We start from the raw sequence: 27,195 nt of genomic DNA on the forward strand, positions 1-27,195 counted from the left end.
TCTGAGGTCTCTTGGCTAAAAAAATGTGCCCAGGGCTGGGGGTGATGGAAGGCACTGGGGGGCTGTGCTGGTGAGCCCAGCTGTGAGGGCTCGTCCTCACACACCCTCCTGCCAGGCTCGGGCACGTGGTGAGAGCCAGGAAGGACCCAGAGTATTTATAGCCCTTGTTAGGATGCATGAATGGACACGCTGAGTCCTGGCACAAACATCTGCCCGGGTGGGTGCTGTCCTGGCAACACCCTGCACTCCCTCTGCTACCTTAAAGTGCTCCAGAACCTATTTCAGAGAGGCCTTTTCCAAAGGAAAATGAAGCTGGAAATGCAAAGACTGATCCACAGCTATAGCAATCCCTGGGAAAATCCTACTGCGAGGCCCAGTTTGTACAGGTACCTCCACCTGACTGATACAGGGTAGCCTTGGGAGCTGGAGGACTCTACAACAGGGATTTTGCTAGCCTGGGATTGGGAGTCTCAGGGCAACACAGAGTGGTTTGGGATGGAAGGGACCTTAAAGTCCATCTCATTCATGGGGACACCTTCCATTATCCCAGGTTGCTCCAAGCCCCGTCTAACCTGGCCTTGGACACTCCCAGGGATGGGGCAGCCACAGCTTCTCTGGGCTCCCTGTGCCAGGGCCTCAGCACCCTCACAGAGTTTTCTTCCTAAACTCCAATCTAAACCTCCCCTTTGTCAGTTTTAAGTTCTCCTTTTGCTTGCTTTGAGTGCAATGACTCAGGTGAAGCAATCCATGCTCTGGCATTTCCAATGAGCTGTGGATGTACCTCACAGCCATGAAAAATGAGCTCAGATCCATGAGACAACAGCACAGGGATGTGTTAAGCTAGTCCTTAAGCACAGGGAAGTACGGTGCTTTTTCCTGGAGCATTTCTCAGGAAGGGAAAGCATTTCTGCAAGGCTTTGGCAGCCGTGTTGGAATGACATGTGAGTGCTTAGGAGTTATCAGGGAGCTCTGTGATAGTGCAGCACCAAGATTATCTGTGCTGGTTCAGTGGATTTTCTGAGTAGTTTCCAGGAGTTCAGAGAGTTTGTTGGGGAGGAAGATGCTGCCATCACTGCACACAGCTTGGGGTTCAGTCTCTGGTTTAGTGACTGACCTGGCCCTTGGGTGGATGAGTTTGAGCTTTTTTTAGTTCAGCAAATGGAACACAGATCCTCGGCTTTATCGCCGTGACTAAGGACGTGTTGTTGTTGGCTGAGTTACAGGAGTGCGCTGAAATCTGAGTCACTCTTCTGCTTGGGAAAACAAAAGCAGACTCCCAGGAAATCTGTATCCCTTTGTTCTCCCCACAGCCCCCCAAGTCCGGCCATGTGCTGTTGGATGATAGCACAGGGATCAGGATGGGGCCATGTGCTCGCCCAAACCAGTGCAGACAAAATCCACCAGGGATTATATAACTGGCAACAATCCCACACCCACTGGTTCTTCCCTCTGTTGCACTGAAACCTCCGTGATGGTGCAATCTAACAGCTCCTTCCTACTGGAGAGGATTATACATACAAATTTGACGCTCAATTATCCTTGTTTTTCAGTCAAGGATTTCTTGGCTATGGTTGCTTTCAGCAGGTGAGATTTGACAGTCTCTGCCTTCCCAAACTTCTCCTTTCTGGAGGGAGAAATTCTGTGTGGACACAGTGTAATCCCACAGGGCACGTGCTCCCTTGGAGGGGAGATGCCCTTTCCAGGGCCTGGCAGAGCTCAGCCTTCACAAGGACATTGGACTGTGTTTTTAACAGACTATTCCCTTTAAAACAGGACTCTCTCTCCTGCTTTCCTTCTCCCAGCCCTATTCCTGAGTCAAATTTGAGGATGGGAGAGGCAGCAATGGGGCCCCATGGCCAGTGGAGTTTTTTATTGGGAAGGCAGTGCCAGGGCTGTGCTCTCCCTGTGCTCTGAGCCAGGCATTTGCTCTCTGTGTAGCTCTGCACTTATTTCCACAGTGGATGAGCATGAAGAGGTGGGAAAAGAACTTTTAAGGACAGCTGCTGTGGTGGTGATGGGGAGTGGGAGGATTTCCTGCTTTCCTTTATGCAGATTATATGTAGTGGGCAGTGGAGCACCTTCCTGCAGTGCTCAGTGCCTGAGGTGTGTGTGAGGAGCTCCTGCCTGTTTCCTCCTGGGGTTCATCCTGAGCTGTCACCAACATTTCTGGCTTTTGTGGGAGCAGTTACCTAGTGGAAGTTTGCAAGGCAGGACTCTGAAGTGCTTCCCTGCTGAGGGCCAGAGCATTTCAACACCACATGGGGCTGGGAAGGCTAGCAGGGGAATACTGGAAGATCAGTGTTCCCCTGACCCAGACAGACTGCTTTTGCATACACCTCCACCTCTTCACATAACAGGAGCAACTGGCTCAGCAGGAAGAGACAGAGACTGTTCCTGGCTGGAACAGAGGAGGGGATTCTGTCGCACCTGCTGAAGTCAGGCAGGGGTGAGACAGGAGTGAGACACAGCAGGGGCTGGGGGGTCTGCCTGGGTCCCCCCTGGTGTTTGTCCCTGCCCTCAGGTGTGCAGGTGTGTCACGGGCAGTGTCCATGTGCCATTTGCAATTAACCCATTTCTCCACTGCAGGGCACTGATAGACTGTGTGAGAGGAGCTAAATCACCCGAGCAGCCCCACTGGTGCACGGAACATTCACTGATATTCCCTGGTTTATGCCATTCTTAGCTCAGTTCTGAAGAGATCCCAGCCTGGAAGTTAATTGTATAGTGGAGAGGAAAAACAGTGGCATTACTCATCTGAGGAGTGGAACCTTTTGTTTGAAAACTCCATCTGAAAAATGGAAACTTCACAGATAAGGAACCTGTCATTCTTTTTTGAGTGCAAGCACTCCTTCACTGTATATTGCTGCTTGTCATCCCACTGACAGCTCCAGGGAAGTCATAAAACAGAGGGTCGAAGCTCAGATGTCTGTGAGATGGGTCTGGCAGTGTCTGTTCACTATTGCCATCCACACCTCAGGGTGGAATTACAGCCCTAATTCATATACATGGGGTGAGAGGCCAGGGCTCTGCATTTAACTCTGCCCCTATTGGGGTCACCTCTGCTCTGCTGAGTGCTGATAAACGCAGTGCAAGAAAGATTCACACAGGGTCTCAGGTGGGGACAGAGCACAGGGGAAGAACCTTTCCAGGAGCCAGGGCTGTGCCACATGCCAGGTCCTGTCCTTGCCCTCTGCTCACTGCTGGACACACACTGTAGTGTTGGAGCGTGTCCAGAGAATGGAAAAAAGCTGGGAAAGGGGCTGGAGCATCAGGAGCAGCTGAGGGAGCTGGGAAAGGGGCTCAGTCTGGAGAAAAGGAGGCTCAAGGGGGAGCCTTCTGGCTCTGCACAACTCCCTGACAGGAGGGGACAGTCAGGTGGGGGAACAAGGGACAAAAGCAGAGGAAATGGCTTCAGGCTGCACCAGGGGAGGTTTAGATTGGATACTGTGGAAATTTATTCATAGAAAGGATTGTCAGGCATTGGAACAAACTGCCCAGGGAGGTGGTGGAGTTCCATCCCTGAAGGGATTTAATGGATGTGTCAGTGTGGAGCCTGGGGACATGGGTGGCCTGGGCCATGCTGGGGTTGGACTCAATGGTTTTAGAGGGCCTTTCCAACCCAAATAATTCTACGATTCTAAGGGAGCAGCAGCAGTGGGGTGCCACTGGGGTGGCAGTAGGGTGGCAATTCTCCTGCCTGGTGCCAGAGCTGGGGTGCAAGGGCTGGCTGTGATGGCCGGGGGGTTCCCATCTCCTCAGCGTAGCACTGCCAGTCCCACAGGTCCCCGGCCCTGCACTGCAGCCATTCCCTTCCCCACAGGTTCAGGGTGTCCCCAGCACAAGAAGGGCTGGGTGAGGGTGAGGATCTGGCCACTGTGGCCCCATACCCGCCGGGCCCAGGCCTGCTCTGTGCCCAGCACTGCCATCCTGCTGCAGCAGCTCCTGCCCCGGGCCTGCCGCAGCTTGAACCAGCCACAGTTTCTGTGGCCACTTTGAAGCTCCCAGGTCTCATCTCCCCAGGCATTCTCAAATGCACCCGCTGAGGCTCCTCCTCACACAGTGGGAAACAAGACAGCAGCTCCTTGGGAACACGGCTGCTCTCTTGAAGTGTCCATTTGAATGCAGCTCCCAGGGCTATGGAGCCTCCGGAGCCTGGCGTGCCCAGTTCTCCGGCTCTGTCGCTGTGTGGGTGTTTTTGTGGAGGGAGCTGCCATTAAGCGGCTCCTGAATAACTGATCAGTCACTTTCCTCGTTCCCTATGACTTGCTGAGAGCCCTGTGTGCTGGAGCAGGGCTTCCCAGCCATGGGTGGAACAAGAACCGCTTCAAAGAGGTGTAAGAGGCAGGAACAACCTCCTTGCAGAGGCACTGATCCAAGCCATGGATCGCCCTCATCTGCGCAGGAGCTGCAGGGATGGTGCTGGCGGGGAAGGGTGGCTGAGGGGATGGGTTATGGCTTGGCTTCTGGAAAAGCAAAGAGGCAAATGAGTCATGGAATTGGGATCCCTTTGTGTGGTGAAGATAAAAGGGTTGCTAAGGTGGGGAAAACACCTATATTATCCTGATTTGGGGGGGAAGCTGTGGGAAAGCGATCTTAATTTAAATGGGATGTGGGTGGGAACAGAGGAGGCGAGGCAAGCTCCATATTCCTGCTGCTGTTACAGGGCTGGATGTTTTTGCTGCTGAAACTTTTCCTCTTTCCCATCCATGCACCTGCTAAGGGGCAGCTACAGTGAATCTGAATGGATCACGGAGAGATCCAGTGGCTCCACTGGCTCAGGACCCCTGTGCCTGCAACAGAGGGAGATTTGGGCTGGTTAAAGACAGATGAATGACTTTCCCGTGGAGGGCAGGGACACAGGACTCTCCTGTGCTGCCTGGTCTTTCCCTGTCCTGCCAAGAGCTGGGATGAGGACATGGAGATACATTTTCCTTGTGCCATGGCATCACCCTGGTCCGTGGCCAGCCCATCATCTACACTCTCCTTCCTCCTGATGTGAGTCATGGCCTCACCTTGGAGCCGACTTTGGACTCCTCAGCAGAGAACCACACCTTTGGTAAGGACAAAAAGCAGCATTTGGAACTTTTGAACTGTGGCAGCTGCGGCATGGTGAGGATGCCAGTGGGAAGATCCCACGACTCTGGTGCCATTCCTGAGGAGGGGACTGAGGAGGAACTCTCCCTGGTCTGAGGAGAAGTGTTCCCTTTCTGATTCTCTGCTCTGAGGCAATGTCCCTGGACTGGGCTCCACAGCTCTGCTGCCCTGAGGGTGACAGAACGACACTGGTGGCCAAGGAGCTGCCACCAGTGGCCACAAAATTGAATTTTTTACCTGGTGTGTGACAAGCCAATAATGACACACTTGAGAGAGACATTGATTGTTAATTTCAGGGTTGTGCAGCTTGGGTGCTCAGTGTATTCCACAAATCCAGCACACCCCACCAGACTTTCCTGCTATTATTTATACACAGAAAATCAGAGCTAGTAACTTTCCAAGCACAATCTTTTATTAGGATTTGTCAGTAATTTCCATACAAATTGCTTCTCCAGGGAAGGGTCTTCATCTGAGCAGAATATTTCTAACCTGTAGGCGTGATTTTTATTATTATAACAAACATAGTTCAGCTATAGAATATACCAGCTTTGAAAGTTACCAATGTTCACATAAACATACAACAACATCTTAATTGAGAATTAATTGAGAATTAATTGAAAATTCTTAGTCTTAGGGTGTCGTTGACTAAGGGATGCAGCTGTTGCCTCTTCCACTGATTAGAATCATAGAATCCCCAAGCAGTTGTGGTGGGAAGGGTGCTCTGGAGATCATCCAGTCCAACCCCTCCGCCAAGGCAGGGTCACCTGGAGCAGGTGACACCGGATTGCCTCCAGGTGGGTTTGGAAAATGTCCAGACAGGGAGACTCCACGCCCTCCCTGGGCAGCTTTCCCAGTGTTCGGCCACCTCCATGGAAAGAGCTTCTTCCTAATATTGAGGAGAAACTTGTTGTGTTTACTGCTCCTTGTCACCGGGCACCAGGGAACAGAGCCTGGCACCATCCTCTCAGCACACGATTTGAGATGTTTGCATGGATTGATGAGATTCCCTCCAGCCTTCCTTTCTCCAGACTGACCAGGCCCAGCTCCTGCAGTCTCTCCTGACCACAAAGATGCTCCAGATCCCTCATTATCCTTGTGGCCTCTGCTCTCCTCTCCAGTAGCTCCGTTTTTTAATCTGTACTTGTCCAGAACTGAACACAATAAAATAATCTTGACATATCCTTCATTTACCAACAGTCCCCAGCCCTTGTTCCGCGGGACGGGTAGGGCGGGGACTCGAACCCGTGTCCCGCGCGGAGCAGGTGGAGCGGGGCGGAGCCAATCGCGGCCGCGCTGCGCGGGGGGAAGCCCCGCCCACGGTCCGCACCGCGCGGTCACCATGGCAACAGCGGCGCTTCCCGCGGGGCCCCGCGGCCGCCGGGGCGAAGGGGCCGGACCGGCACCGGGGCGGGACATTCCCGCCTCCCGCCGCCCTCCCGCAGCCCCTCGCTCCGGGGGAGCGCCGAGGGACGGCCCCCTGCCCGCCCCGCCCCCGGCCGTGCCCGGCCGCCGCTCGCCGCCGCCGCGGGGGAAAGGCCGCTGCGTGCCCAACTTCAGTTCAAGCAACTTCCCCGGTGCGGCGGAGCCGGCGCCCGGTTTTGCCGAGAGAGCAGCCGGTGGTTTGGCTGGGTGAGTGGTGCTAGCGGTGAGGGGCGAGGCGGCGGTGGGACAATAGGCGGGCAGTGCTCGCTCACCCTTAGGGCCCGCACGGGAACCCTTTCCCCGCTTCCCCGGGGGTGCTTCGCCCTCCTGGGCGGCTCCGGAGGAGCGGGGGTCCCGTGCCGGGGGGTGCGGCCGCCGCTCCCGCATGGCCCCTGCTGCCGGACCTCCTGTCTGCTTCTTTCTCGCTGCGTCAGAGCCAAGGGCTCGTGTCCTCGTGTGTTGAAAAGAGGGGGAAAGCCCCCCCCCTCCAAAAAACCCCGTTCTGTGGTTCTCATCCAGCTGCTGGAGGTGGGCAGGGGTTGTAGGTGGTTTTTTGGTGGATGGCGTTGTTGCTGGTGGTTCTGAGGATTAGAGCGTAATTTTGTAATCCACGAGGGTTTCAATTATCTGTTCCTCGCTGGATTAGGGATGGTAATGTGCTTGGAGGTCTTAAATGGACAAATAAAGATGCTGCCCCTTTCTCCCCCTGGTTTACAGACGGCTCTTTGGGCAGAGCAGGAGGGATTCAGGCATTCCCGAGAGTGGTATGTGACTCCTTAATGCCGTGATTTCGGGAAATAGATTATCTGCTCGTTACAATTACTTTGAAATGCCAGTTTAAAGTCATCGTGCTGCTTCTTTTTAATTGAAGATGCACATAGCTTTGCTTGTTGGCATCGTGTGTACGCAGAATCTCAGCATAGCTTGGGTTGGAAAGGATCTTAAAGCTCATCTCATTCCAGCCTCCCTGGCTAGGGTCATATATTTTTATTTTGGAAGCATTTAGGTGGGCAGATTTGTGTTGTTCTGGTGATATGCAGCTCATCTGTTAATTTTTCCTCCAAACTCCAAATCCAAGCGGTTTAAATGTGCACGGAGAGATGTGGAGTTCTGCTTCTGGGTGGAAATAGCTGGTCCAGAAGATCACGTGGAGGTCAGTTCCCTGAATTTGCACGGAGTTCTGCGCTTGGATTTGGGAGGGAGCAGCTCTGGGATTCTGGAAGGGTGAAGCTAATCAGTGAAATCCCAGAATTTCCTGTGTGGTGCTGCGCGGAGCCGGGTGGAAAGCTTTGCCTTCCTGAGCCTGCCTGCAGCATTGTTGCTGTTCTTGCCTTTCTCCCGTCTGGAGGTGGGAGATTAATCCCGTGGATTCAGGTATTGACTTGACTTCTATTTCTGGGCCGTAATCCGGGTGATTCTGATTTGTGTGTGTGGAATGGGATTAGGGGAAATCACACTTGGCAGATGGCGGAGCTCTTCTGTGCCATTAGGAGATATTGTAACCTTTGATTATACCCGCAGGTCTGCTAATAGAGCTCAGGCTCTTTGGGGTTTGGTAATAGAATTCCATTCCAGATCAAATACTGTTCATGATAAATTACTGGGATCACATTAAAGTAGCTGCAGCAAACAGAAATTGATGTTTTGTCCAAACTGGTGCTTTACTCCAGAATGGTAATTGCAGGCAATTTTCCCTGTCTGCTGAGGGGTAAACTCTGTTTCCAGGGTAACTGGGAAGTTGTTCAGCTGCTTCTGTGGTACTTTTTGCCAGAGCTGAAGGTTGTTGGCATTTTCTTTTCCTTGTCTCTCTCCTCCACAAACCAGAAGGATTTGCATCTTTCTAACGACCACATGAAAATGGGAGTTTTCTTTGTTTTCCTGTGACGTTGGCAGGGTGTGGTAGGGAAGCAGACAGTTGTGTGGCAGAAATGCTAATAAAGTTGCCTGGCAGCTTAATCCAGGTAAAGACTTTCTCAAAAAAGAAAAAAATCTTTCAAGAATGTATAAACTTTTCCCCCTCTTTTGTTTTTGTTTTATGTGGTTTTTTTGGTTAGGATTTTCTACACAGTATGCTCTGCCTTTTACTGTAAAAATTATCAAGGATGTTTATTTGTAAGTAAATCTATAAAGCTTTTGTGTTTCAGAGTAGTTGAGGAGGTTGGAATCCTATTTAAATAGATGTTGTAGCCTGTAATTCCCTTTTGATAGGTGTAGAGTTTATTGAAAATGGGTGTGTAAACTTTTCCTCTGTTTCAGACAATGCCCTGAGCTAATTCTAAGCTAAATGTTGCCTTCCCAATGTATAGAAGACACAGAACCAAGTCACTCTGGAGTGTCACAGTATGGAAAGTCCCTAAAAGGAGGCAAAGTCTAGGACTGTTTCCAACTCGAATACTTTGGTTTGTCATTTTTTGCTGTCTCATTTTATATGTGGCAGTAAAGGACCTGCACAGCCCCAGCCCCAGGGTTGTGCTCACACTGCAGTTCTGGAGCTGCTGCTCTTATGGCAGGAGAAAGGGCACAGTACCCATCTGTGCTCCTCCTCACGCGGCTCTGGCCTGACGAGATAACCAGGGATTCGGAAAATTTCCCTGCCTGATGATGAAGCAGTTTTTCCTTCTGCCATACTGAGGCTTTGTGTAGCTGCAAGATTTTTTTTTGCTTGTTTTTTTTTTTTTTTAATTTTGTTTTCAGCAGCACCATCACCTTGGGTGTTAATTGATCTCCTTGTGTGTGCAGACCCCTCTGGCAGTGGCAATAGGCTTCCCAAATGCCTGATTTCTACCAAAGGGGAAAAAACCCAGTTACAACTTGAAAATAGGCTTTACTGGAAGCAGGAATTTCAGACTTTGTGTTTCATAAGTTTACCAGCCCTTCCTGCCCCATGTGCTCAAGGTGACATTCAGACCACACGTGAAAGAAGCAAGTCCTGACCAGCAGGTCCCAGGTGGATGGAGAGCTCAGGTATTCCTGCTCCTGGGATTCTTTGCACAGCTCTGTGATTTCCCTTGGGTGTTGCCCTGGACTCTGCTCCACTCAGCACTCATGTTTCTTTGGCTATTAGATAATTTTGAAACCAGTCCTGTCACCTGCCCTCTCTTTTGCAGATGTTTGGTTACTGCAGAGTGAAAAAGCAGCTCAGGCTCTGTGGTGAGGAATGTGTTGCTCTTCACTCCCTGGTCCTTTGCCCTGGAGTTACTCCGTGTTTGATTGTTGCTCATGGAGCTTCCTCCCTTCTGGCAGGTTTTCCAAGTAACATGAGAATCAAATTGGTATGATTGTCTGTCCTTGAGTTTGTAAACAGAGATAAGAAAACTTCTCACAGTCTTGAAAATTCTGGTGTAGTGTTGCATGTGGGAGTGCTGTGCAGATCAGGGACAGGACTTGGGATCATGTCGGAGAGGATTTCCCTGAATGTGTCACTTGGGGACACCTTACAATTGTGACTTCCTCTCCTGGCTGCTCATGTATCTAAAAACAGTGCTGGTTTCTTATTGGGGAGTTTCATAGATCACGGTATTTCTCTAAGTCATGGTGTGTTTTCTCAAATTGATACTCCACTGAAGTTGGTAATTTGGCACAATTCCCTATCCAGGGGAAGTGCCCTTTGGATGTATTGGTCATGCTGACTTGTGTGCTGGGTAGTTAGAGAAAAATTTGACTAGTAAAAGGGTGTGTCTAAATGCAGATTGAAGTGTTCTGCATCCATTTATGTGTAATGCCACTGTTTTTTCCTTATTTTCAAGCTGTTTCTTTTATTGAGATATTTTCTTGCATGAGGTTTGAAGTCTTTCACTTCCCGAGCTGGAGGAATGTCCACGGTGCTGTTGCTCACAGGGAGGTGTGCAGTGCTGCAGCCTTTCTGCTCATTGATTTTATAATTTTATTTCTTAGGGTAGGTGTAGCTTGTTCAATTCTCAAGTAGTAGGCAGCATTTGGGGAGGAAAGGACCATTCCAGTGAATCCTTTATGGAGCAGGAGATCCTGCTGTGTGCTGTGGGCTGCTTGGCAAAGTGAGACTGAAATAAATGCTCAGTCCTGCAAGCCCAGGCATGAGGCTTGTGGTGATGCTGTGAGCCCAGTCTGTATCACTGGTTTGTGTTTGGTGCACAGAGGTGACTGGAACCTGAGAATGTTGCAATGTTTTTAGGTGTGTTTTTAGTTTTGTGTGTAGGAATTGCCTAAAGGCATCATAGGGCAAAAGCCACAGATTTTTTGCTTTTGCTTCAGAAATCTCTTTAAATGAAGAGTCCTTGGTTGTGGTAGTAGGCTTTGCAGTGAAGACAACCACTGTGTGGTTGTCTTCAGCTCCCAGCCAAAGACTGGAATAATAGCATTGGGAGAGCTGTGGAATTCTCTCCACAGCAGCCAGTCTTGAATCCTAATCACAGCCCTCGGAGTGACCACAGGCTTGGTAGGTTTAACAGCTTAACTGCAAGACTTCATGCTTGATAAACTCAAGATGCACCTGTCCTTGGCAACTGAACATGCAGACTTTTCCTAAAAATGTCCAAGAACTGGCTGTTGGGTTGCCTGGATATGTGCTTCCAGTGAGATGTGGCCGCTGATTCCGAGGCGATGCACTTCTTCCTGGGTTAGAAGAGGTGAAGTTGGTTCTCTGTTCTCTTGTCCTTCATTCACTCTCAGTGAGACTGAAGGACATACATGAACTTCTGAACTCTCAGGCCATTCTTTTTGAGCTGTGTTCCAGGAATAATTAAAAAATTAACAAAGCCAGAGCAAGTCAGATCCTCATTGCTTGAGAGGGTTTCTATTGGTGAAGAAAACTTTCCATGTCTTGGGCTCTGCCTAACTGTCAGGAAGACCAAATTCTTACCAAAACCTGGATATCGAGTGTTGCCAAAACATACTAAATTTAGTGTGGTGACTGATTTATCTCTTTGCAGCTATTGCTTAAAAAAAAAAAGTAATGTTTTCCTTTTGTTCTCGTGATTGGTATGACCTGAACATCTGATCACAAAAGGATATTTAAGTCTACTGGGTGATGATTTTCCTCAGGCCTAGGCTTAAAGAATTCACACTCTTAAAATGAAACTGTTTATGGGAGCATACTTTATCTTTAGATTCTTTTCTCAAATCAAGGAGATTTATTTTCTTCATTCCTACTGTCTTTGGTTTGTTCTGGAAATATGTCATGCTGGAACTTCTGCAAACAAAGCTTTCAAACAGCTTGGGGATATTTTTCAGTGCATCTGTATAAATAGGAGATCATTAATACATATTTTTGCAGATCCTGAATGCCTTACATTGAGGCAGTGGGAGTTGAATTTTCTTTTTATGCTCTTCATCTCTACAAAACACGCTTGAGGAGAGGAAATGAATGTTTTCTGAGGGTTGTGTGATTGTGGTGATGCAGTTTGAGCAGTCCAGGGCACAGAGGGTTATTATCCAAAACACTGCTTGTTTGTGGTTGAGTCATGTCCAATGAGCACACATTAAACGCTGGGGGTGGGGGGTTCTGGGCTCCTCTAAAGCCACTTACAGAGCTGTTCATTAAAAGTTCTTATCAGAATCAAGTGCCAAAACTTCCAGTTTGGGCTAGAGTAAAACCTCTGCTTGCCTGAAATGAGATAGTGTTGGTCTTGCACCAATGTGAGAACTAAAAGCTTCTTACTATTGTAGTAATTACGAGTCAGGCTGGTCATTAGGCTGGTGTAACGAGCAGGAAAAGATAACAATTCAGTAGCTGGAGGTTTGGTATCTCCCCAGTTTTCACTTGGAGGGAAGAAGCGTGTGCGTTCCAGCAGCTCCTCCAAAGAGCGATGCCGCAGCATGGGCAGCTTTGGAGTAAGGCTTGTCTTACTGTACACAGATGGGCTTTAATGTGGGGAGGGAGGAGATCTGAGCCTTGTTTCCAGGTCAAAACACCCTTTTCATTTGGTTGGGGGCTGGGAATTGCCAGGAGCCGAGTGGGCTGTTAACTCCAGCTCTGGGCTTGACCCAGTTCCTGCGCAGAGCTCCGGGAAGCGCCTGTGCTCCAAACGGGCAATTCCAGCTCTGCTGCAGGGACAGCGCTTGGGTGCCGAGGAGACGGATGGCAAAGATAGAAGAAAAAGAAGTTATCTGCAATCTGTTGTTTGAATCTAAACCATGTTCTTTCAGTACTTTGGGGAGGAGGTGAAGAAGTGAAGATGCTCAGCCTGTATTTTGTTAGTTTTTCTTTGATTCTGGTAGTTCTGTTTTACCCTTTGTACTTTCCAGGGGTAAAAGCTGTCAGTGTTTTAGTGAAATGCATGAAAATAGGAGGATTTGTGTGTGCTTTTACTGCTGCAATACTGTTGCCATACACAGCAGCCTCTTCTGTTTATATTTTCATAGTGACTGTTTTTGTAATCACAGTATTGGTTAAATATGTGCTTTCAGTGCCTTTCAACAAGTGATGTTAATAAACGTCAAGTTCTAAAACTGGTTATTCCCGCGGTCATAAAATCAGGACTGTCATTATTTTACAGTGTTGGTGAGACTTTGAAAGGCACAAACAGGAGTGGAATTTTAAGTTTGTCTTTATTTTGCTCTTTTAATGAGCTCAGCCTTCAGCCTGAAGTCTCAGTGCAGCCATAGCACCGGCGGCTCCTCGCAGGGAGGGAGTTGTGCCAACATTTAGGAGGGATGTTTATCTGCTGGGAGTATGTTCAACCATACAAGGCTTTCGATGGACAAAGCTGCCTCATCCATAACGAGCCCAGCAAAGCCAGGATGTGTTTTAAACAGAGTTGGAATTTCTGGCCACCGTAGCTGTTTGATATTTTATGAGAACACTGGGAATTCTTCATTGACCCAAACGAGCACAACAGGCCTTTCTGCTGAAGCTGAGCAGCACGGCTGGCTCGCTCCCTAACTGAGGGACCTTAGAGAAATGTCACTGTTGTTATTGTTGTCAAACAGTGTCTTACTGTATTGGCACTATTGAATGTCAAATATTAGTGTAATCTGTCACTAGAATGTTTTCAGCAGCATGATGGCTGCAGAGTTATCTAAATACCATCCTGTTTCTGCTGTAAACATGATGCAGTGTGGGTTTTTTTGCGTGTTTGAGCAGCAGGAACAGTTATGTCCAAGAGAAGCTGTGGCTGCCCCATCCTTGGAAAGTGTTCAAGTTCAAGGTTGGACAGGGGTTGGAGCAACCTGGTTTGTGGAAGGTGTCCCTGCCCATGGCAGGGGATGGAATGAGATGAGCTTTAAGGTCCCTTCTAACACTTCTGTTCTTCTATAATAGATATATTCATTTATCCAAGTGGTATTTCCAAGTATGTATGAATTTATGTATCATAATTCTTACAAGTCACCATAATGTTCAGTTAATGTTCTTCACAAAATGAATATTTTAAAAAATAATTAAATCACTGCAGCTCTGTGGCTACTGTCTGCGAAGGAGAGATTAAATGAATCACTCTGATTACAGCAGAGTTTCCAGTACAACTTCAGGTCTGTGTTACTCTCCTAAGTACAGTTTTAGTCACTATTCCTGAGTGGATGTGCGAGGCTGCTGGAGAGGATTCCACGTGTCTGACCTGCTCTCTCTTGACAGGGCAGTGATGTTTCCTTGCCTCCTTCCTCAAGTGGGTGAATCACAGCGCCCATCGGAAACGCTCATCAATAGTTACAGGTCAGCATTTCAAGGAGGTCAGGGAGGCTGCTTTCTGCCTTGTGAGCATTATGCTAATTCAGTCGTTAAACATATTGGAATTGTGCTTCCTTTTGCTTCTGCAGTGCTTGCAGATTCCTTTTCCCTGCACTCGGAGCACAGAGTTTTGGGCACAGTTTTGGGCAGGGAGAGGCTTTCTCGTAGCCTGTGTTGTAGTCACACCCAGGAAATGTGTCTCTAGATCTCAGTGTGAATCTGTTCTTCGTGTGAAATATTTACTTGAATAGTGTCACTGTCATGTTGGTGCTCATGCATGAGGAGGAAATCGAAGGAGATGATGGAGGAGCTGAAGCCTTGAGATGAAATACGTATTTTCCTCTCCCAAAGACACTTTACTGAAGCACCTGTGTAACTTAGGCCCCGGTACTGACAGCTCTGATGAACAATACTGAGCCTTTCCTCTCCTATTTGTTCTTAAATTCTGGGAATGTATTTTAGTATTTCTTTCACACCAACACATGTAGAATCTTCAAATTTGTGCTGTGTGTGTGATATATGTGTAAAGTAATGAGCGCACAGAGCATTGTCTTTGTTGATATTGGACTGTTGCACACAATGTAGAAAGCAATTAATCTGGAATCCAGGTTTTTTGTACTGTAGATTTATGGCTGGCTAAGATAGTGTTTTCACAAACTTGGCTCTGTAGGGAGCAGGGTAGTATATTTTTCAGATTGTCTCCAAAAGTCTTGTTTCAATTCCATTGAGTTAATTTTCTTTTTAATTTAACAGCTTTTCTGCCAGATTTGCACTTCAAAAATGCTGAAAATAGTTACTTTAAGGTTAAAGCTTTTTCCATCTTTGCTCACCTTGTCTCTAGAAGCGATTGTACTCTCTTCTCTGGCATGTCTTGTCTAATAGTCCTGGAAAGCTGGACTTGAACTGAGCTCCCAGAGCCTGGGGTTGGAGCTGCTCACCGATCTAATGGCTCTGCTCCTGCTCACATCTGAACTGAAGGCTGGAGTCAAAAACTTGTTAAGGCAGGAGTGTATATTTTAAAATACATAATTATCAGAAGGTTGTTTATAACTGTTTAGCCAATGTTTACAACTGTTTAACAAAAGACAGTGTTTGTAGTAGGTTGGACTGGCTTTTATTAGACTTCAGAATCGGTGGCATTTATCACTTTGCTAAAGAGCAAACAGGCCACACACTGCCTGAGCACTGGGCAGGTTTGGTCAGGCAGAGCTCTTCCATTCTGTCTGCCTGCTTTTTGTTAATCCTGATTTTTGAACAGTTTGGCTCTCAAACCTGATGACTTTGGGGAGGAGAGCTCATCAGGCTGACTGGGGCAGTTCCTGGGCAATGTTTGTGTCCGGTAGTTCACATGCACCTTTTGTCCGTGGTTTGTAGGTTGATTCATACGTGGTGAAACAAGATGAAAAAATTGCCCAATCCTCTTCACTGAGCAGGTGTCTCCTGTTGACTCATCAAGTCTCAAAGCTGCAGATTACTAGAAAATGAAATTAGATTTTGTGCCTAAGTCACTTCTGAAGCATCCTGCTGCTGTCTCATGAAAGATGTTGGGACGTGTGGATCTTTAATTTCCTGTCCAACTTTGTCACTTCACATTCAGTTTCTTGGATTGGCGTGGCTCCTGTTCTGTAACTGATTTGGCTCAGGTGGGATTCCTCCTGCAGAAATTCTGGATGCAGTGCCAGTTTTCTGTTTTTATGACTACTTTCTGCCAGCCTTTGAACTTAGAGAACTGTAACAAAAAGGTCAGTAAGGGAGTTGGCTCAGCATATTTCTCAGTAGCTGCAGGACTTGCTGTGCCTCTTGAGGCTGGTGAATGTCTCATGCCTTCCAGAGGCATCCAGTGATGTTAACAGTGATCACAGAGGGATCAGTGGGTCTTGTTTCCCTGTGGGGCTCTGTGGGGACAGGCATGAACAGAGGTGGGGATCCTAGTTTTGAGTCAGAGTTCAATCTGAGGATCCTTCTTTGTAATAACTTCATAAAGGTGTTTCTAAATTCACTGTGAGATCATTCTCAGGTTACTAAATCCCTTCCTTGGATATGCCCTGAGATACTGGGATCAGGTGCCAGGGCTGCTGTAGTTGTGGTGTGTGGCTGGGTGGGGATGATTTGAAGGAAGCTTTTTTGGTCTGGCTGTTCATGGGCAAGTGAGTGCTCGTGCTGAGGTGCTCAGGTCTGGATGAACTGGTGAGGACAAACCTGTGATCTTTCATTCCTCCTAATTTTTGTGAGCTGCACAATAGGCCTGTGTCAGCTATTATTACCCTGCCTTAAAATGTAGGTGATCTCTATATTGAACCATGAGTTTCAAATCCTTTTGTGACTCTTCTGTCTTCATTTTGATGTTATAAAGTACCTCTCTGCTCTCTGTGCTTAGAACTTCCCAGAAAGTTAAAAAGCCCTCAGGGTTCACTTGTGGTTAAGAATGCCCTTCTGTGCCAAAGCTGGGAGTGTGGATTGAGCAGTCCCTGGGGTCCCTGGGCCTCTCTGTCCTTTTGCTGGATGTGGGGATGTTCCACACGAGTGCTTGTACACATCCAGGTACTCCCAGCTTCCCAGTGCCACTGTTTGGATTTCAGAGCTGGTTTATCTCACTTCAGCTGTTTATTTTTCTTTCACACATCTCCCCTCCCCAATAAATATGTTAATGTTTTTAGTGGCTGAACTATTGTCTTTCAATTAATAGGCATTTTTTCCCTTTCTGTGCTTTCTCAAGCATGTAGGGAGGTGGAGAGGATTGTTTAGTACTCATAAAGCTTCCAGATAGTGTACGTGTTATCAATAATTCATTACAAGCCTTGATTTTGCTGAATAATGTTGTGTTTCTGAAGAACAAGGTAGTGTACAATGCATGTGCAGGCTTGTTGCTGTCAGAGTTCTTGGCTTAAACATCCTTTTGTTCAGGAACAGGGAGAAGTGCAGTGTCACTGCTCCGGTTCCTCACAGTCACACAGGACCCTCTGTGCTCTGTTCCATTCGTGGGGCTTTGGGGGAAGAGGAAGCTGCTTTGTGGATTGCTGGTAACAATGCCCTGCTCACAGGCAACCAAAGGAACGCTTGTACAAGCTGGCAACACCCAGCCAGTGGTTCTGAGGTGGGCATTTGCATTCAGGTGCAAGGAAAAAACCCTATTTCCTGCATATGTGAAAAGCCAGATGTGCCCACCGAAGGAAAAAGAGGAGCCTTATCATCAAGGCAGCAGCAGTAACTCCTCTGGCACAACGTCAGACATTGTTGACAGAGCAGGTTTGTTCTGGGTGTGCAGCTCAGGGCAGTTTATTGATGGCTGGCAGGAGGCAGCACCAAATCCTACCTGATTTAATGCCAGGTTCAGTACACAAGGAAAAGATCAAAGAGCTGTTGGAATCCTGGGAATCAACCTGAAAGGCAAAAAGATTCATGTTTCAGTGTGTCAGTGTGTTGTAGAGCAGAGGGTGACATAAGGGATTTTGGCTCAGGGAATGATAAATGTCACCAAGTATTTGGCTTTTATAACAGTATTTTATTTGACTCAGAATAATCCACTCATTTCCCCTCAGTCCAATGCTTTTTTCACTTATTTATGAGATGGGATTGGAAATAGTAAATCTGAGGGTCCTGTCCATTTGATCTGAATGAGTTTTAATGGCTCCATTGGTATCCTGAAAGGCATAACTGGAGTAAAATTAATCCAGTTTAATACTGTTAATAATTTTCCTGTCGAAGTTGGGTCATCTTTTCTGTGAAGCACTTGAATTGCTGCTGTAGAGCTGGGGATGGAAGTGGTGCTGGGGAGATGGGTTTGTGTTTATTAATGCCAGCTCTGCCAGTCTTTTGTCACAGTGCTTGTCTGTTGCAGCAGTACCAGGGAGATCTCCTTATCTCCAGCTCAGTACCGCTGCGCTGCGGCTTTGCAGGCTTCATCTTCAGGGCAGAGGTTGCTACAGCTCAGGAGCAGGCTTTGAAATTGTTCATCTGTTCACAGAACAGAATAATCTGTTCCTGGGAACCACCTTGTCCAACCCCTTGTTTATCAGTGTCTTTCTCCCATGAAGCTGCAGTTCATTTCTAGAGCAGTGCCTGGTACGAGTATTTTGGGCTTGAGTGTATTTGCTTGTAGATTGAACTACATGCTTGTGCTGTGACTAATCAAATATCTGAAAGGTGGAATGATGGGCTGGATGGAGAAATTGCTGTGACACAGTATTGCCTCTGTTTTGACAGAAAATGTGTCATTAGCAGCCAAATTGAAAGCTGTTGAACACAGAGCTTTTTGCCTATGATTTTTAAAGATCACAAGTGGCAAACCAGCCATCAGAGAAGACATCAGATGTCAGAGCTGTGAGAGCTGAGGCAGTACATAAATATTCGTATCAAGAATGTGCAGTGACAGTTTCTCCCAGATCACCCAGAAAGGTTGTGGTGTCCCCCTCAGTGGAGTTATTCCAGAACTGTGCCGTGTGCTCTGGGATGACCCAGCTTGAGCAGGAAGATGGGAGCAGATGACCCTCTGTGCTCCCAGCCTGAGCCAGTCTGTGTTTGTGCAATTTCCTTTTGTCCAGGTGAAAGCTTAGGAGCAGCATAATCTGTTGCAGCATCTCTGCTCTGAGAGTTTTATCAGTAGCTGCCACGTGCTCTTTGTGAATGAGTCTTTGCTGGCGACTGCAGCTTCCAAATGTGTCAGTCAGGAAAAGTACAGGTATAAAAATAATGCACTGTAAACCTGCTTTCTTGTTTTTGCAGGAGCAAAGGAATGTTAATTCTTAGCCCTCGGATACACGTTAGTCACCATAGCTATTTATACACATACATAATTTTTAATGTCATTATTTTGGTCTTCTATCCCATCACTCTGTTTCCTTTGTCCTCCAGTTTTAAGGGTTCAGGTTTTCTCCAGATGGTTAAACTGTTGAAGTGATCTCTCATTGTGTTCAAGGTCATGCTTCAAGGCCAGTAGCCTCAAATTTTCTGAAAATGTGGATGAAACCACTTTTTTCCTCTCCATATGGCAATACCTTAATTAATTTTTCAGCACTCAGATGAATGTATAAAGGCTCAGTATTTATAAATTTGTCCTGGTGACCCCACGTCAATCACAGGACAGCTTGAGCTGGTTGTACTTTCTGAAGGTGGTTTACTGTGCCAGGCCACAAATGCGTTTTCCAGCGCTGAAAATCCTGTTAGAATTTGAGGAGGCAGATCAGAAGCTTAGGGGCTTTGTCCTTCTGACACAAAAGCACCTGCTGTGCATGAAGGCAAGCAGGAAACGTCTTCTCACCTCATGCTATTTCTGTGTTACAGTGACCTTTGGAGGCTGGGTTTGTGTGAAAAGATCCATCCCCTGATTCCTGCCCGGGGGCACAGAGCCATGGGTCAGCTTTATTTCTGAAGGCTTCAAAGCGCTGTGGAGGCACTTGCCTATTTTTATAACAAGTAGGTGGCTTTTTTCAATAAACCAAAGCCTACAGATCTGCTTCACTCGATCCTTTGACTTGAATTCCTCAGCAGGTCAGCCAAGCCTTGTCTGCCATGGGGGGCTGCACCTCCTGTGCTCCCCATGAGCTTTGGTGTCCCCACACTGCTTGCCAGGCTTAGCAAGGTGCTGTGCTGCAGGGCTGTTTTAACTGCACCTTTGCTCATCAAGGAGTTCCAATGTCAGTGTCCAAGCAGCTGTTTTGAGAAGAAACTGTCCCAATTATATCATTGCTGCTTTTAAAGCATTTGCAGCAGGCAGTGGCTCTGAAGGTAGTGAATAAAACAAAATCCAGCGGTGATATCCATGTCCTGTCAGCTCTGAGATCAGACAATTATCCTTTGTCTTCTCTTGTTGCCAAGAGGATGAGAAATACGCACAGTTACAGTAAATATTTCCAGGTGTGGGTGGTCTCTAAGCTCCTTTTACTGCTGAAACATGGTACCGAGCATGGTATTGTGTAGGGGAGTATCAAATGGAAGAATGCCAAAGTTGTTTTTCAATCCCATATTTCTGTCTGTGCTGCAGCTGGCTGATCCATCTCCTTGCACTCCTTCAGCTGTGTCCATGGTGTACCTGCCAAATGAGAGCATTCCCAGCCAAAGCTGGAGCCTCTGGAGAATCACAGCCCTGCCTCAGTTCTGGGGGCTTTGGAAAGCGCTGCCTGCTCGAGGTCAGAGGGATCAGCAGCTGTTTGATGTATTTCTGAAACTATAATGAGCCAAATTTCACCTTTTTAAAGCAAGGTCATGGAGATGATATACTCAAAGGACACATAAATAAATTAGCTTTTGATTAATTCCATCATATTCAGGATGTGTAGCATAAGATATGAAAAAGAGAGTCAGGGATTTAATCCATTCTTTCAGAATCTGTGCAGAAAAACTTAACTCTTGCCAAAATTTGTTTTAAATACAGTTAAAAGTGAAGTTAAACTTCCTTCAGCAAGAAGACCATGTTACAGTTAACCAGCAGGAAGCTTCATGATGATTCTGAAAAGGTTTGAGGAGAAATTTGCCAAGTTGCAAATTCAAGTACCCACCCTCTGCTGTGTCCAGGACGTGACTTTGGGAGCTGCAGATAAAATAAAGTCCTCCCTGAAACAACCAAACATCTTCCTGGAAGAGCCTTAATTTGACTTCTTTTTCGTTTTTTGAGTTCCATAGTCAGTATTTCTTGCTTGTAGCCAAACCTGATCGTTAATATTTTATCTGGCACGCAATGCAGTTGTTTCTGGAATGTCTTTTTCTCCTGCTGAACTGCATGGGGAGGTTATTTGCAGGTCTTGTTTGTGGTTTAAAAGCATTTGCAAGGATGAAACCTAAAAGAACATTAGCAGGAGTTGAAGCTGACCACAAAAGCAAGGGTTTGATGAGAGAAGCAAACAGTACAGCACTCTGAGGCCTGCTGGGAGTATTCACCTTCTGCAAAAACACACTTTTAGCCTCACTTCAGCCTTATCCCATAATTCATGTTGTTGTGCAGAATGTCATCCTCAGCTGGCAGAAATCAGGATTTTGCTTTTATTCCCTATTTCAGCTGCCAAAGGAATTGGACTTTCTGAAAATACCCACCCACTAATGAGCTGGGTGGAATCTCTTGTGTGGAATGCTGGAAGTAAAAGATGATTCACACAGGAGGGTGAGGATATGCAGTTTCTGGTACCAAAAAATGGTGATTCACCAATATTTAATGTAATTTTCTTGTGGTTGGGATTTTTTCTACCTGAGATTCAAGGGACTTTCAAAACAAATCAGGCCATCTGTGAAACTGGGAAGAGAATTTCCTCTGAAACTGTCAATGAGAGGGTTGGGGAGAAGGAAATTGTGGAAAATTGGGGTGTAATGAGGCAGTTGTGCAGGTCAGAGGAAATGCCGAGCGTGCTCTGTCAGTCCCTGTGCTCTTGAGGGATCTCTTGAGTAGAACATGATGCACAAAGAGGAAAATGTCCAATCAAGACCTGGCTTGGACAAAATTATTCTTGATGGAGAAGGAGTTGGCCTGAATTGTTTGTAGAACAGTGGTCATTGTCCCCAAAACCCAAGGCAGAAGTTTTTGGAGCTTAATACCCCAAAAATGGGTACTTAATAATAAATCTGTGGTCACAAACTGTCTAAAGTGTGATAGTCTGAAGCTGTTTTGTAGAAATAGCTGGAGCAATCTGCCCCTTTTGTACATGAATCCTGTTGGGTTATGTTTTATATATGACACACAGACATTGTTATGAAAATAGCAATGGACTGACAGCTGTGGAAGCAGATTATTCCATATAATTTTTTACCCAAATCATTCTCTCCAGACACATCTCTGTCTCATAAATTCAAGGAAATTTGGAGGACGACTCCCTGCGCCCCACAGCCATCATGGTTCATTCTTCCCTGATTACACACAGTAAAATTTTTCTGTTGAATCCTATTCTACCATAAATTAATCACAGAATCCCAAACTGGTGTGTGTTGGGAGGGACCTTAAAGCTCATCCAGTGCCACCCTTGCTGTGGGCAGGGACACTTTCCACTCTCCCAGGCAGCTCCAAGCCCTGTCCAGCCTGGCCTTGGACACTTTCAGGGATCCAGGGGCAGCATCCACAGCTTCTCTGGGCACCCTGTGCCAGGGCCTCCCCATCCCTCATGGTGTTTTCCTGAACCCCTGTGTCAGGTGATTGTCCTGCTCCATCAGGAATGTGGTTTTAAATTCACGTTGACCATACCAGTGTATTTAATATCAGTCTTTTGCTTTGATAAATAAATGTTACAGCCTCTGTGGGGCCAGCTTGAATTACTGAAACTGCTGCTCTATAACTTTTTACCATTTTAACTGTTCAATCTTCACAGCATGGAGATCAAAATACAAGGTGTAAAGTTCTCACCGTGGTGCTGAGATGGCAGCACTTAATGGAAAGGATGGTTGAAAATATTGCAGTTCTCGAGTGCAGCTGCATGGGGGTGAAGCTCTGGCAGGTGATGATTGTTATGCAATTGTACTGGCAGGAGCAATTAGAGATTTACAAGTGCTTGTAAATGCTGCTATTTATAGGATGGACACTTTATTTAACAAAATGCTAATCTTTTCTGCAGTGGGAGGAAATGTCAGAGTGGAGTCTTTCATCCTTGGGCTGGGGCTGGACTGTAATGTCCAAAAGAACAGCACTTAGTTCTTTTTGTAAAAGAAAAGAACTAGAGATTTCCAAGTGACTTGGACATGGAAAATGGATGAAGGATATTTTGAATTTTGCATTACTTTGGAATTTTAATATTAATGATCTGTGGGGCTTTGCAGATCTGTCTGGCTTGTGAGATTTGTAATATGTAGTTTTAATTCTCAGCCTTCTAGTTTTCATTATTGAGAAGCAGAACTGAGTTTCTCACTGTGAATCTGGGAAAAGATAATTTAAATGCATTTCATTAGCTGTTTTTACTTAGTGATTAAACTTGTCCTGGCAAATTAAAAATTAGAGCTGTTATGAAAGTATTTTTTATAATCTTTCCCTTTAAGAGACCCTGAATGTCCTCTTAAATACAACTGATGGATCCCACTGCAATGAATAATAATGTGAGTGAGGCTTAAACCCAAAAATAGAAAAAGCCTGCTTTCTACTGAATTAGTTTCATGATCTGCTTGATTGTGAAAGTATCAGAATAGGTTTTTTTCTATCTTTGTGTTATTTTTGTTGCGCTGTAGTAAGTCATGTTCTTGTCAGCACTCGCACTCGTACGTGCACAGTAAGTGATAGGATCTGCTTTGTTAATTCTGATTTAATCCAATCAGCACCTCTCCAAGTGCAGGAAGCAGCAGCAGGAGGATTTCTGGGGAGAACCGACAGGGATTGCTGCAGAATGACCCCAGTGTTCGGTCAGTGAGGACAGGAAGGAGAAAGGAGAGAAGAAAAACGTTTGTAAATACGGAATCATTTTAGACAGTGGAGCAACCTTTTGTAGGAGGGATGAAGTAAATCTTGGTTTATGGTCATCTGCTCCCAGTAGCTCCTGTGGCTTGTTGGGCCAGGGAAGAGCTGCAGGCCAGGGGAATGTACAGAATTATGGAATCCCAGACTGCTTTGGGTTGGAAGAGTCCTTAAAGATCATCCAGTCCCAACCTCCCAACCAGTCATGGACAAAGCCATGTTTTCAGGAGCTGCTAATAATATGTTGTTATACAAACTTCTTCCTGTATCTATAGAATATATATACAATAAGGGAGTAATTTTTTTTATACTGGAAGCAGATTTGCTGATAAAGTTGTATATAAAGAAGAAAAACTTCATGTTCATGAGGTGATTTTCTATGGAGTATTTTTAGTGGGTGTTTGCTGCTGGAGCCAGGCTTTCTGCTTGATCTCTGTGTCATAAATGTGTTTGGTTTTGTTTTTTCTTTGTTTGATTTTTTTAATAGCAGAAAGATTTTCTGTGTGGAATTTTTATGCTTTCCACCCTTAGAGAAGACAGATGGACTTGTTTATCTGCTGTGAGGTTCAGGGCCAGATTATAGATGGTTTTGCTTTGTGTCATTTCAAACATTCTTGTTTCTGAGCAAGGAAGTTGGCAATAGTCACGTGATTCACGGTGGAAAAATTATCTGCAGGCTGTTGCTGTTGCCTTAATAGGCTTAAAGGAATTAGCAGTGATGTAAATAATAGTTGTGTGTGTGGTGGGTGGGCAAGTGCCAAAGCGAGGGCGTGTTTGGGGTGAAGTCCTTCCCGAATGATTTTCTGCAAAAATAACCCTGTGAAGTGAATAATCCATTTTGATTTCTTACGAGCAACGCTGGCAATCTTTGGAATGATAGATCTTTAATTAAAAATGCAGGCAACACCTGAGGGCATTAAGATTTGAAGGGGCCTGGAACGGTGTTTGTGCATCTCTGTGACGCCCTGTGGTGGCTCAGCTTGGCCCAGGGAAAAAAAGTCGCAGGTGTTTGGAAGCTGAGGAGGAGGAGCAGCAGGGAAGAGCCAGGCCTTCATGTGCCAGCCTTTTCTGATGAAAACAGGAGGGATTTCAAGAGACACTTCAGTGCCATTTATAATTGCATTTGTTTGCAGAATGTGCCTGCCACAGCTGAGGGGAGTGTGGGCACTGCTTGGGAGGCATGGAGAGAAACAGTGCCCAGAAGTGGGGACTGGGTGGCCAGAAATGGGGACTGGGTGGCCAGAAATGGGGACTGGGTGGCTTTGAGGCTCTCTGCCACATGGGATGGGGACATGCAGGGGCAGCACAGGCAGCTCTGCTGACTGTCCCTGGGCAGAGGAGGTCAGGGAAGGAATAACATAATGTAGCTGATGGTGAGGGATTTACAACTGTAGCAGTACGATTACAGTAGTATTACTAAATATTAATAGCATCTGAAATCCTCCTGCAGTTCAATTTACAGTTGATTTTTATAAATTGCCCCAAATTTTGGATGTTGCCAACTGGACTGAAGATATTTTGTTAAGAAACAGGTTTATCTAAACCAAGATATGTGTTTCAAAACTGAGACACAGTGTCTAGTGTATATTACACTTGGCATTGGTAACAAGATTTCTCTTCATCAAGAATACTTGTATCAAGGAGCTTTATCATTTTCAAAGTTGGGTGATTATTTTTTCTCATAAATATTTTGTTCTTTTTCAAATACTTGTCTGTTTGGGGCCACTTATCTGTTGTAGGGCAGCTGAATTTAGAACACAAAAACTGACTTGGTAGTTTTTGTAGGGGGAAACGGGGTCCTGTAAAGCTGGAGTGTAATGAAAGTAAGGAAGGTGTAAATTTAGTGTTAGGAATATTGGCTGGAGAAGCAAATTGTGTTCTGTTACCAGGGATTAGGTCCCACATTGTGAATTCACTGCCCTGCGTTCCATTGAGGATCAAGTTTTAGTCCATTTAAGAAGCTCTGTGCCCCCTTCTTCTCTTCCAGAGAAACAGCAGCTACAGAATGATAGGAGAGAATTTATTCTCAGCTACTGCAAGACCGATGCTGTTTTCACAGCTGAATTTTTCCCTTTGCAATGTTGCCTGTGAGCATCAGCCTCATTCCAGCAAGTTTCCTTTTAGAGCACCTCCCAAACCTTTGCATCCTTGGAATGTGAGAGCATTTTAATCGGATTTTGATGGTGTTTCTTAGAGGAGGAGTGGGAGAGGGAGGAAGATTTCATGGAGATCTGTGTGATGATGGTGGAAGGGGCAGATTGATGTGGATAAGCTGATTGGGTTAGTGGCTATTTTGGAAAGAGGAGGTCATGGACTTGGGAGGGGGGGAGTGGCATCAGGGATAAGTGGTTGAGACAGAACTCCAAGTGGATTGGAAGATGAAAGGGAACAGACAAGGTGAGTGGAGTTCATTCTCCTGCCTGAGAGAGGGAGCACAAGCGGGGACAAAAATAAATCCCTGCAATTTCAATGCCAGTGTGGGCTAAGTCTGGTCAAGGGAAGCTGAAGGTGAAATAACCACTTCTCCAGACTGCAGGCTCAGGAAGGCAAGATCCTGGTTGGTTTTTTTTTAAATAATCACAAGCAGGAAGCTCCATATTCCACAGAATCTACAAATAAGTTTATTTTGCATGGTAAATTCACACCAATATAGGGTCCAGTGAGAGGAGTCCAAAACTGCCCTTTCAGAGGCTGCCCAAAAGAGAAAAGAGGGTGGCAACACAAATTTGGGCCTCTGGTTATGAAGTATAGTGTGAGTTTTCTAAAAGTGAAAAGCTTTTAGAATGACAGCTTTTGGAGGAAAAAATAATCTAACCTTACATAGCTGCCTGCATCTGCTACGAGTTTAAATATACTTCTGTTCGGAAAAAATCAGGTTACTTCTTGTAGCTGAAATTCTAATTACTTCTGGTTTTCCCACTTCTCTGCAGTAAGAATATAATTAAAGCCAAAGCTCTTCTCCTACCTTTGCTAGCAGATACAAAACTGCTTTGTCATGGTAAAAGTCCCATTTTGATGGAAAATCAGCCGTTACAGGTCAGCTGCTCAGGTAGCACTTCACAGACTGCTGCCCCAGAAAAGAGCTTTACAATAGAAAGTAAATTGCAGTAATTGAGATTACAGTAATGCAGAGCTCTGTGTTTAACCAGTGATTGGCAGCACTTGAATATGCAAACAGTCTTACCTAAATGTGGTTTTAACTGTTCAGATTTGGTGTGTCTGTTGTGCAGTCCAGGTTATTCACCCTTCACCTTTCAGTTACACCTTGAAGTGGTAATTTCGTGTTGATTCTTTAATGGCTGTTTGAAAAATAAACATTCTTCTGCTTTTTACAGTTACATGAGGTCACTTTTGCTTGGAAACCAGCTTTTTCTCCTTAGAATGCTCTGAATTTTTGTCTCACATGGCATTGCCTGTGTAGGTCTGGGTATGTGCCACACCTGAGTCAGAATATTTTGTTTATTTGCAGGTGAGGTCTGGGCAGTGTCTCTAGAGTGATCACATTCCCTGTCCTTAAATGTGCCCTTGGTGACCAAGCTCTTGTCGCTATGAGAAAGGATTCAGGCCCTATGGATTGGTTGCAACAGCAAATTATGGTAAGTGGGAGCTTGGAAATTTGTAGGATATGTTTATTTCCATTGTATTTAGTTATTGGACCAAGTCAGTAAATAGTGGTGTTTCT

The sequence above is a fragment of the Poecile atricapillus genome, chromosome 16, assembly GCF_030490865.1.
Source record: "Poecile atricapillus isolate bPoeAtr1 chromosome 16, bPoeAtr1.hap1, whole genome shotgun sequence".
Lineage (NCBI taxonomy): Eukaryota > Metazoa > Chordata > Aves > Passeriformes > Paridae > Poecile > Poecile atricapillus.